The 20,155-nt window shown below is 39.4% G+C and overlaps 1 long non-coding RNA gene across 1 annotated transcript in view; it reads left to right on the forward strand.

Moving 5' to 3' along the window:
- LOC128566028 (uncharacterized) overlaps positions 1–20,155 on the forward strand; it is a 120,067-nt gene that overhangs the window by 31,843 nt on the left and 68,069 nt on the right. The gene's annotated exons all lie outside the window — the stretch shown is intronic.

Genomic DNA, 20,155 nt, shown 5'->3' on the forward strand with positions numbered 1-20,155 from the left:
AAAGATATATCAAAATTGTATCCACTTCTGATAGGTAGATTAGGATCGATTGATGGGCAGAGGGGTTTCACTAAGTAGCATGCAAATTATAATTTTTCCACTGACTTTTGTGATAGTTTAAATTATTTTTATTGGGGAGGTATAAATAGAATTCTTTGATTTATATTTAGCTCATTTAATTGCATCAATTTTGGCATCTACCATTTGATGGTGTCTTAATAATTAATCTATTGCACTTCTGATCTAAGTTTTAGATCCAGTATTTTACCCAGTCACTTGAAATCTTGACTTTCAGGGACCTCAAACTTTTTAAGTTCAGAGAAGAAAACAAACATGCCATTTTCCCATACATATGACCCTGAGTTTAACCAAAGAATGCTCTAGTCTCTGAGTTTAACAATTTCATTGAGATATAACTCGTGTAACACACAATTTCCTCTTTTAAAGTATATGTCAATAGTTTTTAGTATACATAGTATTCACAGAGTTGTGTAATCATTACCACAACCAATTTTAGAACATTTCATCACCCCGAAAGGGAATACTACACTCACTAGTAGTCACTCCTGTTCTCCTTCATCTGTCCCCAACTCCAGGCAACCACTAATTTACTTTCAGTCTGTATAAATTGTCTTCGCTGGGTATTTTATATAAATTGAATCAGCTAAAATGTAGTCTTTTTGACTTACTTTATTTTTTTTTATTTAGCATGTTTTCAAGGCTTATCCATTGTAGAGTGTATTTTTTTTTTTAATTGAGACAGAGTCTCTCTTTGTCACCCTCAGTAGAGTGCTGTGGTGTCATAGCTCACAGCAACTTCAAACTCTTGGACTCAAGTGATTCTCTTGCCTCAGGGACTATAGGTGCCCACCACAACACCTGGCTATTTTTTGTTTGTTTGTTTTGTTTAGGAGGCCTGGGCCAGGATTGAACCCACCATCCCCGGAGTATGTGGCCAGTGCCCTAACCATTGAGCTATGGGTGCCCCTGTAGAGTGTATTGATACTTTATCTTTTTTATAGCCAAATAATAGTCTCTTATATGGATATACCATTTTTTTTTTGTCCATTAGTTGTTAGAAATTTGAGTTATTTTTCCACTATCATGAATAAATGCTATCTGCATTTATATATAAGTTTTTTTTATGGACTTAGGTTTTAATTTTTCTTACGTGTATGGCAAGCAGTAGAATTTCTGGGTCCTATGGTAACCATGTGTAACATTTTGAGGAGCTGCCAAACTCTTTTCTAAAGCAGCTGAACCATCTTACATCCCCACAAGCAATGTATGATGGTTCCAAATTTCTCTACATCCTTGATGAAATTTGTTATTACAGTCTTTTTGATTATAGCCTCTCTGAGTTTATTTGTACCATTGTTACAATGTCAGAATCAGATACTCAATAAACAGTAGACTAAGAAAAGTACTTCATAGACAAAATACTTGATTATTTAATTAGACTAAAAAAAGTATTTAACAGAGATACAGTATTAAGTTTACATAGCATTTTTAACTTTTCAAGAGTTTCACTCCTTTACAAGTATCCTGTACAAGATCAAAAATCCCCTGCCCCCCCACCCACGTCCATCCCATGAATCCCATTGGACTCTAGAAGTTTTCTATAGTAGTCATGGTTAAGAGGCTAAGGGAGGATCTCTGGTAAATGGAAACATTATAAAGGGACCCACACGAGATCTCACCAAAACTATCAATCCTGTACTGACATTTGTCAAAAATATTAAGTCCAGTCATTTAATTAGGCATAAGATGCTTGGATTCTAAGAAAGCATAATATTCTTTGGCTGCACAATATTTCTTCCTATAAATGGATTTATAATTTACTTAAACATTTCTTAATTCTTGATGTGTAGGCTGTTTCTAAACGTCATGTTGCAGTGAACATTATTTCTCCTGTGACAAATAAAGAGTTGATAGACTGAACTTCCTATTGCTGGCGTTAGCTTCAGGAATATCCAGTCTGAGATTATCTAGAAACTGTGTAAAGTTGATACAAAGCAGACGGAGCTTCACTTAGTGAGGGGCTCATCTGAAAGACCCCTGTGAGCCCACCACACAGGGGTATTCCAGGAACTCAATTTATCTGTCTTAAAAGGTTAAGCTCTTGTGTTGACCCTGCCATGACTCAGAAGGCTACATATTTGAGGCTGTAGTTGGCCGCGAGTACCATTCTCTTTACCCATGCCAGTGTGATTTCTTTACCTCCACAATTGGAAGTCAAGGACTCTTGTGATCAGAAATTTCTCTTCTCATTTGAGACTATTCAGTACAGCCTCTCTTTACTTGCAAAGAAGCAGATTTCACCATAGTGGAGAGACTTGAAAAAAAATCACATATGACATTGCAGAAATAGCATGTTATACTTAAACATTTAAATCAAATACTTGAAGTAGCATACTAAATGGAATGAGTACAAGATGAGGAGTCAGGAAAGGTTGGCTCAGTCCTGACCCTGTCACTTACTAGCTGTGTGACCTTGGGTGAGTTACTAAACCTCTCTGAGCATCAGCTTCTTTTTCATAAAATTAGAGCATTTGATTAGGTGATTACTACAGATTATTCTAGCCCCAAAATCCTGTAGTCTCCACAACAAAAGTATTATTAAGCTAACGAATGGATAGAATTTTCTGAAGAGTATGAATGCTGCTGCTTTGGTCATGTGTGCTAAATCTAATTTGTATGTTTATGGTGGATGTTATGTCATCTGTTTGTCTCTTACATACATTTTATAATTTGATTATTTCACAATTCTTATTCTCACCATTTTGCATATTAGAAACTTGAGGCTTGGAGAAACGAAATGACTTCCCCAAAGTCATGCATCTATTAAGGAGCAGAGCCTAGGGCCCAAATCCATGTCTTCTATATTTAGAGTCCATATACTTTCCCCCATGTCTCATTGTGGCTTCTGTTTTATAGATCAGGCACCCTGAGAAACCATTATTGGTGAATTTTAAGATCAGATGCTTAAGTACACAAGGAGAAGGGTTACCTTGGATGTGTGTTGAATATCCCACTCATGTTCAAAACTGACACCTTCCCTTAACCCAGTTTGTCACCACCTTCTCTCCATCTGCCCCCTCAGCACACTTTGTTTATTTATTTATTTTTTTTATTAAATCATAGCTGTGTACATTGATATGATCATGGGGCATCATTCACTAGCTTTACAGACCGTTTACCAAGTTTCACATATACCCTTGTAAGATGCACCGCTGGTGTAATCCCACCAATCCCCTTGCCTCTACCCACCTCCCCCCTCCCTCCCCTCCCTTTCCCCCTTCCCCCTATTCTTAGGTTATAACTGGGTTATAGCTTTCATGTCCTCAGCACACTTTGAAAGCCACTTTCTCTCTTCTTGAGCACTGAAGTCTACCTTCTGCTTCTCCCTCTTCTCTTGCTAAGGCCCTCCCTGATAGGCCAGTTAGCTGCCTCCCTACCTCAGTGATCTCTCCTTGCCTAATTCAGCCCCAATACAAGGGAATAGACCCACACCAGCCATTTCTGTGCTGTTATCATTTCCATGGCAACGGCTGATTATTTAAGAGTAGACACCTAAGCTGACCACCCTCCCAGAAGTTTGAAACTTGAATAGAAACCTGAAGATTGGGAATAGTGGGAGCTGGGCATGTTCCTGCAGCTGCCCTAACTCTTGCTTGTGTGTTCCACCGTCTTTACAAGCTGCCACTTTTCTTGCTTACACTACTTTCTGGCTTGCTGCCCTGGTTCACCGGCAATCCTTTTTCCCATTGAATCCAATGGACAGTGTTGTCAGTTTAATTCCTTAAACCCTTTCTCCCTTGGGCTTTCCGGGTATCCCCTCACCATTCTCTTCCCACCCCTTGTTCTACACCTTAGTGTCCTGGGGGTGGTGGTTCCTCTCCACCTGTGGCTCTAGGCTCTGTCCTTAGACTGCTGTGCTGCTTGTTCTAACACCTCACCAAGATGATCTGCCTGCTCCCATGTTAGCTGCCTGCCTGGGGCCTCCCTCCAGCTCTACTAAAATACTTTCACCTTCCATGTGTCACTCTCTCTCTTCAGTTTCCCAGCATTTGCTCCTGTGCACTGCCCCCCAGCCTCTTTTCCCTGGATAGCCCTTCCTGAGGGCTATCACACTTTTGGGGCTCAGTGTGGATATTATACGTATGTCCCACAACAGAGACCTTCCAAAGTTTTGCTCTCGAACCTACTAGATTAATTTTGAAAACTCTGTATCCCTTTGCATAATTTATGTTGATCATAGGAAAGTGTTATCATAAATTTACAGAGTTGTAAGAACTGTTTATTGTAAACATTGACATTTTAAAATAAAACCATTACATCACTCTTGTAAGTGTATCCCATGGAATTTAGACACTGCAATCAATGATTTGATGTTTCATCACCCTTCTCCCCCAATTTATGATTGGCAAATAAAATTTGTATATGTTTAAAGTATACAATGGGATGTTTTGATATACATTGTGAAATGGTTACCACAATCAATGTAATAAACATACCCATCACTTTACCTTTGTGTGCATGTGTAGGAAGAATCCTCTGGGAAAATTTCTAGTATGCAATATAGTATCATTAACTAGGGTCACCATACTGTACATTATCTCCAAAACTTCATCATCCTTTAAAACTGAAACTTGCCTCCGTTGCCATTTTAAGGAAATCATGAACTCACTCTTCTTTACTTGTAAGAAATTTGATATCACTTCACTTTCCCCTTGAATTTATATTTCATTCTAATTATCACACACAATTCCATCATATGTAAGTTATTTAAAACTTGAAATTCTTTTATTATCCATTCTTTTAGTCTTTCACAGAAATTTGTAAATAAATTAAAATAGAAATTTTTTAATTAAAAAATTCCTATAATCATAAACTTTTATGAGTTAAAATTCATCTGGATTAAGTTTTTTTTTTTTTTTTTTGTAGAGACAGAGTCTCACTTTACTGCCCTCAGTAGAGTACCGTGGCGTCACACGGCTCACAGCAACCTCCAGCTCTTGGGCTTATGTGATTCTCTTGCCTCAGCCTCCCAAGCAATTGGGACTACAGGTGCCCGCCACAACGCCCGGCTATTTTTTTGTTGTTGTTGTTGCAGTTCGGCCGGGGCTGGGTTTGAACCCACCACCCTCAGTATATGGGGCCGGCGCCCTACTCACTGAGCCACAGGTGCCGCCCTGGATTAAGTTTTTATTACAATCACATGATATATTGCAGTACACAAAATCAAAAGATTAGAAAATGTATTATAAATTCTAATACATAATGAATAAACAAAAAAGTAAAATTAATGAGACAGACGGGCATTTAAAATTGAGTTATGTATGCATGAATGAATATTATTTATTACTAGAATGAAACATGCTTTCTGCAACAATTCTTTTTTCTTTTGTATGTAAGTACTGACAAACCTCACTTATAAATTAAAGAAAATAAATTTAATTAGGGCAGGGTCATTCAGTACTTTGAACTCCTTCCAAAAACCATGTTAAAATAACATAATTATCTAGCATCAGTAATTTTTAAAATTTTCTATTGGCCGACAACTAGATTACATCCTTTTTAAATTTGGTAAAAGGACTCGTGCTTCAGCTATTAAAATAATTTGATTTCTCAATTGCTGAGAGGTAAACCCTAAGTTTTAACCAAAATGTATCAAATAATTAGTAGCTATGTTTATTACTCTTTTGCTTATGATGTTGTGATATATCATATTTAACTCACTATATTGGGAAAGGACTGGGAGCATTAACGTTTTTTATTTCAGTACTCCTTTGCTAATGTTCTTTTTTTGGCTAAAATTATTTTGTATTGCCACATGCTTTGATTGTATTTTCAGCAAGTCCATGGAGTTTCATATTATTTATACCAATAAATTTTTAGGAATGGCCCTCTACAGCTTAATTGCTAAACACAGTCCTCACTCTTAAGGTGGATGCATTTGGTCTTTCTATGTGGAAAGAAATCAGCTGCTTTATGGTCTGCGTTGCTTCTGGTTATGTGAGTGTGTGTTTTACTTAATGACATCCTAACCCACCCGGCTGCTTAGTTAATGTTCATATTTCTTTGACTGTACAGCTTCTTGTGTCTTGCTTGCATTTCTGAAGAGCAATTATGGCCTGGAAATTGAACATCAGCATGAGTTCATTTAATTTGAAAACAAATTTCTTCCCACACTTGTATTATTCTATGGTTTATCTGATTCTGCTAAGAGCTATCCTCTTGGCAAACTTCAAGTATACAATATACTTGCAAAAGAAAGAATGAGATGCAACAACAGAATGATATTGATTATATGTTGATGTGATTAAATTATATTGAGCATGTGACAACCAGCCTCAAATAATCAGGATAGTTATAATGAATAAGTGCTCAACAAATGCTTAGCTGAGTAAATGAATAATGAATAGGAAAATCCCAAACAGGTATCTGTGTGGTTCCTTGAAAAACTTCCAGTAAACTGTGTCTATTCCTGAAATTTCTTTTAACTCTTCCTAACTCTTTTCAGATAGAAAGCTAATAACAGCAAATTACAGGTGTCAGCTCTGAGGCACTATTCCAAGTGTTTTGTATGTGTTGTAATTCTTACAACACAGTGGGGGTGACGTGAAGATTAAACATGTGTGACATTCTTACGCAAACATAGAAATCTGTATCTAGTATTAAGTTAGAAGATTTAGTCGATACCTTTTGGGATGGTTTTGACAGATATCCCCTTGGAACATCCAGGTTTGTTGTGGTGTCTGCTGTAGGGGAAATGTATGTGCGATAAATGGAATCCTCACGTTAACACACGGTTAAATCTGAAAGATTAACCTTCCTCTCGTTTTTTTAGACCCTTTCAAGATGTAAAGCAATTAACACCTTCCTTTCAGGGACAGTGTACAGAATATTTGCTGAGAAAAACAAAAAGTGCCCTTGGATAGGAACAGCTTAGAGACTGTGAATTCCTTTTATGTACACTGATGACAGGAGACAGTCAGTGATGCTGCTGGGCTTTTTTTTTCTACAACCTTAGAAGTTTATGTATTATATTCTTTTTTTTCTTTAATACTGATTGCATTTGTTAGGTAACGTCCCTCTTACAATCGTGTCTTGCCCTCAAAAGGTGTGGCACACACCAAGACCCCACCCCCCTGCCTCCTTCCCTCTCTCTGCTCTACCTTTCCCCAATATATTACATTCTTAATAGCATTTCTTTGTAATAGCCAAGAACTAGAAACAATTCAATGTCCATCAATGGTAGAATGGATAAATCAGTTGAGACATGGTCACACAATGGAATTCTGTACAGCCAAGAGCATGAATGATCTGCAGCACTTCTCAATGACATACATGAATCTCACAAACTCCATGTTGAGCATAAGAAGCCAGATACAAAAGAGCACACGCTGTATGAGTCAATATGCAAAGTACAACTCAGAATAGTGGTTACCACTGGAGGAGAGACTAGGGGACACGAGTGCAGTTTGCAGTAATGTGGTCAGTTATGGGATTTAGAGACAATCCGCGCTGGGTTCTGTTACTTAGCTGCTGGTATTTTGGTACACCTGATTGATGTGCTAAGTCAAAGGGAAATGAGGAAGTTCCAGGTTAGGTGTATACATGTAGGAAATACAGACTGAGCAGGTCTACCAATAAATGTGTACAGAGAGTAGTCAGCACACTCTTAGTACAGTTAGCACTAAGACTAACGCTCTCCAGAGACTCCTTCAGATGAAGAAAAAGGTACCATTTAATAGTTCCTGTTCCCCTCTTGGTTAGAGGTTCTTTCCAGGGGCCATTACTTCACTTCTAGGCTGTGTATTCATGACAAATATTCCACCCCAGTGTAGAAGCTTTGGGGGCAGAAAGTAAGAAACTCAGGCTAGTTGCAGTGGCACTCCTTATTTCCAGTTACTTAGGAGGCTGAGGCAGGAGGATCGTTTGAGCCCAGGAGTTCAGGGCCAGCCTTGGTAATATCATAAGACCTTATATAAATAAATAAATGGAAATTTAAAAAATAGAACCCAAAACTGAGAACGCATAGCTGAGATAAGATGAAAGACTGTTTAGAGACCGGGCACAGTGGCTCACACCTGTAATCCTAGCACTCTAGGAGGCCAAGGCAAGTGGATCACTTGAGCTCAGGAATTTAAGACCAGCCTGAGCAAAAGTGAGATCCTGTCTCTACTAAAAATAGAAAACCTAGCTGGGCATAGTGGCACATGCCTGTAGAGTAGCGGTTCTCAACCTGTGGGTCGCGATGCGTTTTTAACAATGAAAATACATTGCGGCATTAGGAAGGTTGAGAACCACTGCTGTAGAGCAAGAGGATTACTCAACCCAAGAGTTAGAAGTTGCTGTCAGTTATGATGATGCCACGGCACCCTACCTAGGGCAACAGAGTGCAACTCTGTCTCAAAAAGAAAAACAAAAAGAGAGAGAGAAAAACAATCTGGAAACTCTGATGTGCTAACCAAACAGAGCAGGCTGAGATGCAGTGGTACACAACAGGCGCACTCTCTCTCTCACACACACACAGTCATATGGTCCCAAAAATGTATACACTTTTTAAGAAAGGAAAAATTTGTATTAAAATTGTAAAGTTGGTGGTTGTGGTACACATATAATTCATCAGGTATTGAATTCATCAATTCAAGAGATTGTCATCAAAATAAATCAAATTAGCTTTCCCAATTTTTAAAGAAGAAAATGTTAGAGAAATTCTTATATAAGAATTTCTATATATATTAGTTAAGAATTTCTTAATATATTATTTCTATTTCTATATGTATTTATATACAGAATATTATATATTTATATATAGAAATATATAATTATGTATAGAAATATATAATATATAATTTCTATATATATTATTTAAGAATTTCTTAATATATTATTTATATTTCTATATATATTTTATATAGAAATATATATTATATATATAATTTCTATATATATTATTTAAAAATTTCTAACTTGTCCCTACATCCAACCATACACAAAAATTAATCATAATCATGATGGAAGTGACCTAAAGGTCAAAGCTAAACAATAAAACTTGTATAAGAAAATATAGAAGAGACTCTTTGCAACTTAGAGAAGGCAAATATTTCTTAGGATACAAAAAGAACAAAATTTAAATGAAAAGAATGATAAATCGTATTTCATATAATCAAAACTCTGCACTTCCATGGGTGGCACCTGTGGCTCAGTCGGTAGGGCGCCAGCCCCATATACCGAGGGTGGTGGGTTCAAACCCAGCCCCGGCCAAACTGCAACCAAAACTCTGCACTTACAAAGTAAGTATTAAAAGAGAAAAGGTAGGGCAGCGCCTGTGGCTCAGTGAGTAGGACGCCGGCCCCATATGCCGAGGGTGGCAGGTTCAAACCCAGCCCCGGCCAAACTGCAACAAAAAATAGCCGGGTGTTGTGGCAGGCGCCTGTAGTCCCAGCTGCTTGGGAGGCTGAGGCAAGAGAATCGTGTGAGCCCAAGAGTTAGAGGTTGCTGTGAGCCGTATGACGCCACGGCACTCTACCCGAGGGCGGTATAGTGAGACTCTGTCTCTACAAAAAAAAAAAAAGAGAGAAAAGGTAAACGACTGAATAGCAGACAATGTTCACAATACACGTAGCTGACAAAGGACTTGAATCTAAAATACATAATGAACCTTTATGGCTCAATAATAAGAGCAACCCCAATTTAAAATGGGCAAAAAAATTGAATACGGAGTCTGGGACTTTATAAACAAGTTAAATGATGCCTGGAAAACAAGTGAATGAATAAAGAAATTGTGGTATATCCATGTAACTCAGAAATTAAAAAAAAGAACATGTTGGCTTAGTGCCTGTGCCCAGTGGTATCAGCCACATACTCTGGGGCTGGCGGGTCTGAGCCCAGCCCGGGCCTGCTAAACAACAATGAGAACTACAGCAAAAAAATAGCCCGGCGTTGTGGCGGGCACCTGTAGTCCCAGCTACTTGGGAGGCTGAGGCAAGAGAATCGCTTAAGCCCTTGAGTTTATGTTGCTGTGAGCTCTGATGCTATGGCACTCTACTGAAGGCAACGTAGTGAGACTCTGTCTCAAAAAAAAAAAAAAGAACATGCTACTGAAATGAGCAACTACATGAAAGAATCTCAAAACATTATTTTGAGAGAAAAGAGACAGAGCCAAAAGACTGCCTACTAAATACTTATATTTACATGAAGTTCTAAAATAGACAAAACTTATTCATTATATGAGAAGGCAAGTTAATGACTCTGTGGGGCCAGAAGCACAGGGTGGTTAGCTGACTACAGAGAGATAAGAAAGTACTTTTTGTAATATAAATATTCTGTAGCTTAACCGCTTTGGTGGTGACATGGGTCTACATGTCAAAACTTGTCAAACTGTACAACTTAAAAATGGGTATTTTATTATAAGTAAATTATGCCTCAATGAAGTTGATTTAAAAGGCATTTTATAAATTATTTGAATTATAGTATTCACAAGTTTTATTTAAAAAAAATAAAACAGATAACATCTTCCATTTAATAGAATTTACGCTGGGCTTAATAGGCACTTCAAGGCCCATAGAGTTAATTTTTTTTTTAAACTATAGTCTTCAAAATCAATTACAAGTATCAGAAGTTTCAACTAGGCTTTAAAAGGCAACTTGGAAGAACAGATAGTTTTATAATCATTTTTAAAATAATGCCTTCTTCAGAAAAATACTAGTGCCATGCATTGAAGACAGATCCACCCAAGAAACTAATTCTAGTACACGAATATGCAACACATGAGTGTTCTGATTGTGTTACTTGTAAATGTTAAGATGATCAATGTGCAATTTTAAAAGTTCTGTTTGACTACGTCAGATATCTACCTGTATCTAGTTAGGTAAATTATGTTCAAAGTATTTTATGAAATATATTTTCATATTTAAAAATAATTTTTTTATTATTATTATGTATTTTGAGACAAAGTCTCACTCTGTTGCCTTGGGTCAAGTACCATGGCATCATAGCTCACAGTAACCACAAACTCTTAGGCTCAAACTCTTAGGCTCAAACTCTTCAGCCTCCTGAGTATCTGGGACTACTGGTAAACACCACAATGCCCAGCTGGTTTTTCTATTTTTAGTAGAGACAGGGTCTCAGTCTTGCTCAAGCTGGTCTCAAACTCCTGAGCTCAAGCAAATCTACCCACCTCAGCCTCCCAGAGTGCTAGGATTATAGATGTGAGCCACTGTGCCTGGCAAATAGTTTTATTTTTGAAAATAGTTTTTGAATAGAACTCTTTAAAAGATTTACTAATATAATAAAAGTGTGTTAGTCAATAAATATTTCCTAAAATATATCTTTTAAATTATTTTTATATCTCTTTTCACTCTCAAATGTGTCCTGCTCTCAGTGATAAATTATATGATCACCCCACCTGTGAATGTAATAGCCCAAACTTCCCTACTTGGGTTTTCATGAGTCTCTACTTTCTTTCTGATACACATCTGCTATTGCATTTTTCTGCCTCTTTGTAGAAAAAATTACGTTAATTCCCAATCCTCAGCCTCATTCTCATTTCCACATACCTGTTCCTATCCTTCTTCCAATGACCCAGCTGCCTCCTCCATAAATTTCAAGGCCTTTCTCAATGTTGTTCCAAGTAATCTGGTGAATGCAAAACTCAAGAATTTATGTCTTAAAATTTTTAACTACTGATATGTGTGGAAACTTTCTTATGACTTATTTTCTTTCTTTTTCTAAACCAGCTAGGACAGGATAACTAAAAGGCCTCTTGGAATTAGTGCCAGCAAGTCCTTTCTTTTGTTTGTTTGTTTTTAATATTAATAAACTATTATTTTTGAGCAGTTATATGTTCACAGCAACATGGAACAGAAGGTATAGAGACTTCCTATATGCACCTTGTCTCCACACAGAAAATCCTAATTGTGTGATTATAACTTTCAAGGATGAAAGACAAAATTCATTTTATGTCAGTCATGGTTCCTAGCGCCGAACACTTGTTTAATAAATGACTATGTAAAAGAAAGAACAAACCCACCAACAAATGAATGAAATCTTCATTTTGCCTGGGTGCTGAGCAAATGTAGTTACCACTGCAGCTCATTTATTGACATCTGTGGTGTAGTGAAACAGATTTGTAGAAAATTATATTTGTGATCATTCGAAAATTCCTAAATTCAAATTAAGATATGGTCTGTGTACATAAAGTAGTTAAAAATCTTTCTTTCCATCCCTTCTGATTACTTGTGGTTTATTAGGATTCTTTTGACATCTTGCTACAAAAGAAGAGGGCTACTTGGGAGGCTGAGGCAGGAGGATCATTTGAGCCCAAGAATTTGGCAGAGGCCTGGGCAACATAGTAAGATGGCAAGACCCTGTCTCCTCCCCCAAAAGAAGAAGGAAATTCTGAAGTAACTTGACTCAACGGTCCTGACCCATGGTTTCTCCTTCTGCCAGGACAAGTGTTCCAGCCCAGAGACAAGGATCCAGCCAACAGCCCAGATACTGACGTGGGTGCCTATTGTTTGCAGATCCTGTTCCCAAGGTTCTTCCATGAGGAAGAGCCAGTATTTTAACTGATCATAATTCAGGCTGAACTAGAGCATGCCAGACATCATGGCTCAGAATTATTTTGTGTGTCTTCCATAACATGAGACACATTGCCTCACACATAGTACAGGTTCATGATACAAAAATAATTCACTGAATTAACAAATGAGTGAACAAACTAATCACAACATAAATCGGGAAGGACTGCCCTTTTGTCCAGAACTATGAAACTGCGGGCCTTGCAGGAACGTGGGAGTGCTGTGCTGCTCTGCCTCCCAGCTTTAGCCACCACTTTAGAGGTAGCATTTAGCTCCAGTGACTTGAATCTACCAACGAGGATTACACTTTCCATATCTTCTGCTCGAGGGCCAGAAACTCATAGCTGAATCAAAACAAATATCAATCAACCAGTATTTATTGGGCACTAATCATGTGTATGTGCAACATTCATGTAACTCTTACAAGATTTATAAATGAAATGCAGGGCACTGTTGTTTACCTACAAGAACTTTGTGCCTTTTTTTGCATGCAACATGAAGACATAAGATAAAAAAATCTATAAAATGCGGTAAATAATAAAATATCAAATTGTATGGTTCAGAAAATAAGGAGGTTCTGAGTTCAGAGACGAAATTGGTTGCACTAAAGATAGTGTTGCTGTAGAGGTGGTTGATATTTATTTGTCAGCAAATACCACACTGACAGATTGTTTCTGAGAACATATTCAGATGTTGCTGTCCAAATTTCTCATCCTGAGTCTAGCTGTGCTTACAAGCCAACGTTGGTTTTCTATAGTGTCTTGCCATCTTTCTGGTCCTGACGGTGGGGAAGTGAACCCCAGGCACGAGGCCTCCGTCAAGGTGTAGAATGGTGTATCTAGATGCAGGCTGGGTGAGGCGAGTATTTGCACAGCTCCTGCAGTGTGGAACTAGAGGGAAAACACAGAACAGAAACTGGACAGAGAGATCAACAGATATTAGGGATAAGAAGAGTAGTAATCAAGAAGATGGCTCTCTGGGTCATGAATTAAGACACTCTGGCAGGTGAGGACAGAGGTACAAACTGGCCTGAGTATTTCTGGACTGTGAATATTGTAGGGATGCTGGAAGCCTGGGCAGATGGAGTTGGAATAGGGAAGGCAGGTGTTAGAATGAGAAAGGACTACACAGAAGTTAGAATAAGAGTAGAGAAACTTTATTTAAACAACCACCAGTTAAAGATTACTTAGTTCCGGAAGTCCAGAAAGAGGATTTTGATCTAATCACTGTCTTGGGGACCCTCATCCTGAACGTAAAATGTTCAGTTCTGTTATCCCTGGTGGCATCATTTATACCAAGCTATGGAGGAAAGACTTAGGTATTAAGAAGAAAACTTACTCAGATTGGTTTGTTCCACGTGACCTCTCACCATACACCCTTTTCTACTGGCCCTTTTCTACTTTTTGTACATATAAAGCATATTTTCACCTCAGGACCTTTGCACATGTGATTTTCTGTTCAGAGGATTTCTTTGCCTTGGATCTGTCACCCTCTCGGACCAACCAATCTAACATTGTTTCTGCTCCATCCCCAGCTTGACTGAGCCCCTGGGGTGGATTCAACTTGTGATAGGCCACCCTGTCTAAGGAGCTTCGTCCACATCCTGAGAAAGCTGCTCCCTGGTGCCTAGTGACATAGCACAGGACAGGCTGGATGACTGGGAGGAGCCAACAAAGATTCCAAGACTCTCAAGCTGCAACAGCCATTTAAAGTTAGCTTTTTCTGAATTTGTTAAGATAAATAGAAAACAGAATGTAGTCAGCTACAGAATGCTTTTATGCCTCTTTCTCTGTTGAGAAGGTGGAATCAGTAAAAACATGGGGATTCTTTTTTTTTTTTTGTAGAGACAGAGTCTTACTTTATGGCCCTCGGTAGAGTGCCGTGGCATCACACAGCTCACAGCAACCTCCAACTCCTGGGCTTAAGTGATTCTCTTGCCTCAGCCTCCCGAGTAGCTGGGACTACAGGCGCCCGCCGCAACGCCCAGCTATTTTTTTTTTTTTTGGTTGCAGTTCAGCCGGGGCTGGGTTTGAACCCGCCACCCTCGGTATATGGGGCCTGCGCCTTACTGACTGAGCCACAGGCGCCGCCCAACATGGGGATTCTTAACACACCAAGAAATTGGGAGGTTTGGCAGTGAAAAGGTAATCAAAGCCAAATATTCACAAGTTCCTAAAGAAGTAAGAACATTAAAAATATAAACCAAAGATAGGAGAGTCAAAGCTTCTTTCTGAGGTGCTTTTTAAATTAAGTCATTCTTATACCTGGCATGAAAAATGATAAAAGCTCAGTTCATGAATTTAAGAGGTCTTGGAAGGTCACACAAGGATTCACCACTGGAAACCAAGGTAATGATTTATTTAGATAGAGGCTCTAAATAAATGAGCAGAGACTCCTCAGTCAATTCTCACTGACTCCATAAAAGACATTCAAGTCTGTGATTTTTATCACCTCTGTGAATCTTAGGATTTTTGTGAGGTAACAAGTCCAAGATTTCTGAACCCCATCCTAGAACAAAATGTTGTAAACAATGGGATAAACTCTGATAAGCAGGACTGTTTTTTTTTCTTATCTAACATCAACTTATGCATTGTTAGAATGGCTTGATTAGGGGCATGATGCCAATACCAAAAGATGAAACAGTCTCTTTCATCCCATTTATATGTGTCCTCAAAGCCCTGGGACTATCTGGAATTTCTACTGGGAACCCAACTATTACCACAAACAATTTCCAAAAGTATACATTTAGAAACTGTACTTGATCTAGACTTTAAAATATGGATATTGGCCGGGTGAGTGGCTCATGCCTATAATCATAACACTCTGGGATTGCTTGAGCTCAAGAGTTTGAGACCAACCTGAGCAAGATCACAACCCCATCTCTACTAAAAATAGAAAAACTAGCTGGGTGTTAGTGGCAGGTGCCTGTAGTCCCAGCTACTCAGAAGGCTGAGGCAGTGGGATCACTTGAACACAAGAGTTTGATGTGAGCTACAATGACACTAAGGCACTCTACCCAGGGCAACAGAGTGAGATTCTGTCTCGAAAAAAAACTAAAAATAAAAAATGTATGTCATTTGAAAATAGAGGAATATATGGCATGAAGACATGGCGTGGGGCCCCAGAATTCAAAGCCAAATCTATAAATTCAAACAATTGCTGTTTGAGTGCTGCCCACCCCAGGCCAGGCACAGACTAGGTATAAAAAATAAACAATTGGTCTGTAAGTTTAATGGATTCTATGTGGTTTACAGATCTGTTTTCCATGAAATGCCCTAGAGTTTATCAGCCCTTTTATAGATGAAATGAAAACTTAGCCACTGTTTCAGTTAAAGGTGGTGTCTAGTGATTGTAAGGCCACCCTTTGAGCTTGTATCAGCAAAATTCTGATCTAAAAAGGCCTGGCCCCTACCTGTTCTTACCAGGAATGGCTGCAATGTAGAGGGAGACGTGAGGTCTGTGCTTTAGGCACATCATGACCTTTCTGGAGCAGTTTGGGTTGGGTTCCACTTCAAGGCCCCAAGGTGGACCATGTGTGTGCCGCTGTGTGTGCATAGCTCCACCAAGTTCAAGGGCAGGCCTGGCTCTTCCTTTTTAGCTCAGTTCAGATCTTAAGCCAGCTTACCTACTTAGGAAGTCATCCTGCCCTTGTGGAGAACAAACATTCATAAAAGATGGCCTGGAATTTTGCTCGGATTTCATTTAGACAGGCCAAATATTCCAAAGGCAAATGCTATCAACGGATAGAACTGACGTTGCATTCTCTCTGCAGAAAGGTACATGGCGCCATGCTCGTTTACATGGTCCGTAATGACGAAGTGAAGGGTGTAAATGAGCTTGATCTCCCCCGCCTTTTCTGCTTTCCTCTCATAGAAAACAAGATTCATAGTGTTTTCATTAATTTTGCCCTCATTAATCTTACTAGGTTTGGGCAAAACTTATTCCATGGGCACCGTTGATAGGGAATGTTTTCTTTACCAAAGTTCATGATTCTCTTATTCAAATCCCTAATTTCCATGGTTTCACTTCAGTGCTTTGTTGCTCCTGAGGCCTTTCAGGAATGAGCTCAAATATCAACCCTGGGTGAATCTGAAACCTGACTCAGTCTTCTTATGGTCTGATTAAAGCAACGAGGTTTTATAAATGTCACTAAAGAAATAGTCAAACCTTGACTGCTAGAGGTTGGCCAGGCAATAATTGCCTCCTGTGAACTTGTGGCTTATTATCTTTCGAATATTTGAAGCAGATCAGTGGTCCGGTGGTCATTGTGTGTCTTAGGGGGTTGAGATTTTACCATGAAAAACATTCCTTATAGTACTTGGCATGCACATTCCAAAAAAATCCTATCAAGACACTGGCAGTTTTAAAATTAATTATTTGAGCTTGAACAATTCAAAAGCGTCATCAAATTAAAACAAGGTAATTTGGCACAGAGGTTATTGCTCATCATGTCTTCTAATTACTTTTCTGTATTTTGAAAAAACAAAAACAAAACATTAAGTGCTGAGATAATGAACTTTGGGGGCGGTGTTCCGGAGCAATCCCCTTGGTGATGGAAAAACAGCGCTGACTTCCAAACAGACACATCTGATCTTTCCCAGAAAGATCTGGGTTGGAGGACATGGCAACTTTGACACCCAGTCTCCCCAGAACACCTTTACAATACACCAGCCACAAACTCCACACATGATTGTGGTCATAAGTGGGAACAAAAAGAAAAATAGACAAAATATTTTATGCTTTAAAAATATTTTGGCTGGGCACAGGGGCTCATGCCTACAATCCTAGCCCTTGGGAGGTTAAGGTGGGAGGAACACTTGAGACCAGGAGTTTGAGATGCACCTGAACAACATCTCTATGTCAAATACGAAAATTAGCTGGGCCTGGGGGTGCACACTTGTAGTCCCAGCTACCCTGGAAGCTGAGACCGGAGGCTTGCTTAAGCCTGGGAATTTGAGGTTCCAGCAAGCTATAATGGTGCCACTTCACTCCAGTCTGGGTGACAGAGTGAGACTATCTAAAAAAAAAATAAAAAATTCAACTTCATTGAAGCCTAATTGACAAATCATTCAGTGCCTCTATTTTAAGCATGTGGTTTTGACAAATGCAGACAATTGTGCATCCAGGATACAATCACAATATAACACATTTCTGTCACCTCCAAAACTTACCAGTGTCCCTCATACCCAGTCCACCCTACTTTCCAGCCCCAGGCAACCACTGGTCTGTTTCTGCCACTATAGGTTAGAATCTCAGATAAATGGAATCATATACACGGTACTATATATACACCTGTACTAAGTACCCTTTTGTGTCTGGCTTCTTTCATTCAACAAAATGTTTTTTTAAAACTCATGCAGATCACTATGTGTATCAGTAGTTTGTTCTATTTCATTGCTTAGCAATATTCCACTGTGTGCATGTTACCAAAATTTACCCATTCTCCTCTTGATAGACATTTGAGTTTTTCCAGGGTTTTTTTTTTTTCTATTTGGATGAAACTGGTATAAATCTGTTAGAAGACATATTAGGTCTTTTTTTTTTTGGAGACAGAGCCTCAACCTGTCGCCCTGGGTAGAGTGCCATGGTGTCACAGCTCACAACAACCCCCAACTCAAGCAATTCTCCTGCCTCCGCCTCCCAAGTAGCTGGGCTATTGTTTGGTCTTAGCCATCGTTGTTTGGCAGGCCCAGGTTGGATTCGAACCCACCAGCTCAAGTGTATGTGGCTGGCACCTTAGCTGCTTGAGCCACAGGCGCTGAGCCTTTTTTTTTTTTTAGAAAGAGTCTCACTACGTCATCCTCAGTAGAGTGCTGTAAAGTCACAGTTCACAGCAACCTCAAACTCTTGGGCTTAAGAGATTCTCTTGCCTCAGCCTCCCAAGTAGCTGGGACCACAGGCTATTTTTTGTTGCAGTTGTCATTGTTGTTTAGCTGGCCCAGGCTGAGTTCGAACCCGCCAGCCTGCGTGTATGTGCCTGGTGCCATAACCACCGTGCTACGGGCACTGAACCAACCATCAGGTCTTTTTTAAAAGAATAAATGTAAGAAATCTAAAAGGCTTATTATACCGAGGCCGTAAGTTCAGCTGTCAAAGGGGAGAAGCAACTGGTGTGTAAGGAGAGCAGACCTGGTATAAGACAGGAGAGGGGTGAAGATGACAATCCACCACACAAAGAGTAACCCAACTCCTAGATTACAGTAACATTGCTGAGAAATCTAAAGTGGTAATGAACCAAGACTATCAAAAGAAAAAGCTTTATAGGTCAGCGCATTCCTTTGCGTCAGGGAACAAAGCACCCTTTTCAGACCTTTCCCTCTCCACTGCCATCATGGCATCAAAACAAAGAACATACAATTTGGGCTTAGACAGCGTTGGGTTTGAATTCTTGATCCACATCTACTAGCTGTGTGATCCTGGACAAGTTTCTCCAATTCTCTGAACCTTAGTTTCCTAATTTGCAAAGTGGGGATTATGGTGGTAAAAAATAAATGAAATAAAGGCATAGTTGGAGTTAGCCTAACATTTTCAGAAATAAGTGCTGATTTGCTCCGTCACTTTGGGATAAGCTACATGTCAGGCACTTTCGTTATTTCATTTTATTAAATCCGCATCCCATTTTGCTACCCAGGAAACTGAGTCTCTGGTCTAAGAGGTGGTGAGCCAAATGATGAGAGCAGAAGGTCAGAGCCACCAGCTGTAGCAGGACCCGCCAAACCAAAAGCCCCAGCATGACAATCTTGGGGCTCCTAGATGCGTCTCTTCACACATTAGGGGCCAAACTCACCTCTCCCCAAGCCTCTCTGCCTGTGTCAGATACGGTCAGGAGCAGCGGGGGACAGAGGTTTCCTAAGAGCACATCTCCGGCCGACTCTACCCATGTTCTCAACCAAAGCATCTTTCCTGCTAGGCAACATAATGCAACTTGATGCTGTTTCCCAAGGCCTAGTACAGTGTCTGGCACATAATAGGACCTTGATAAATGTGAGTCAAATGAAGGAAGGAATGAATGACCATCCTGAGAATAACACAGCTGCTACCAGCAAGGACCCTCTTCCTATTGCCTGTACACACATGAGCACATCCATACAGTTTGACTCCATGAGAGACTATAATAAAATGTGATTATATCAGCTTGGCGCCTGTGCACAGTGGTTACAGCATCAGCCACATACACAGAGGCTGGAGGGTTCAAACCCAGCCTGGGCCAGCTAAACAACAATTACATCTGCAACAAAATATAGCCGGGTGTTGTTGCGGACACCTATAATCCCAGCTACTTGGGAGGCTGAGGCAAGAGAATCGCTTAAGCCCACGAGTTTGAGGTTGCTGTGAGCTGTGACACTACAGTACTCTACTGAGGGTGGTATAGTGAGACTCTGTTTCTAAAAAAAAAAAAGATTATATCCAAATAGAAAGAGAAGTAAGCAAATGATCCCTATAGATGTTCCTGGGGGGCTTATACAGTCTCTATTGGAAAGTATAAATAAAAGTCCAGAGTCCTTATCGAAATAATGTGTGCATGTATGTTTGTGTGAACTAACAAGCTAATTTACCAAAAA

Source organism: Nycticebus coucang, chromosome 14 (genome assembly GCF_027406575.1).
Source record: "Nycticebus coucang isolate mNycCou1 chromosome 14, mNycCou1.pri, whole genome shotgun sequence".
In the NCBI taxonomy this organism is placed as follows: Eukaryota; Metazoa; Chordata; class Mammalia; order Primates; family Lorisidae; genus Nycticebus; species Nycticebus coucang.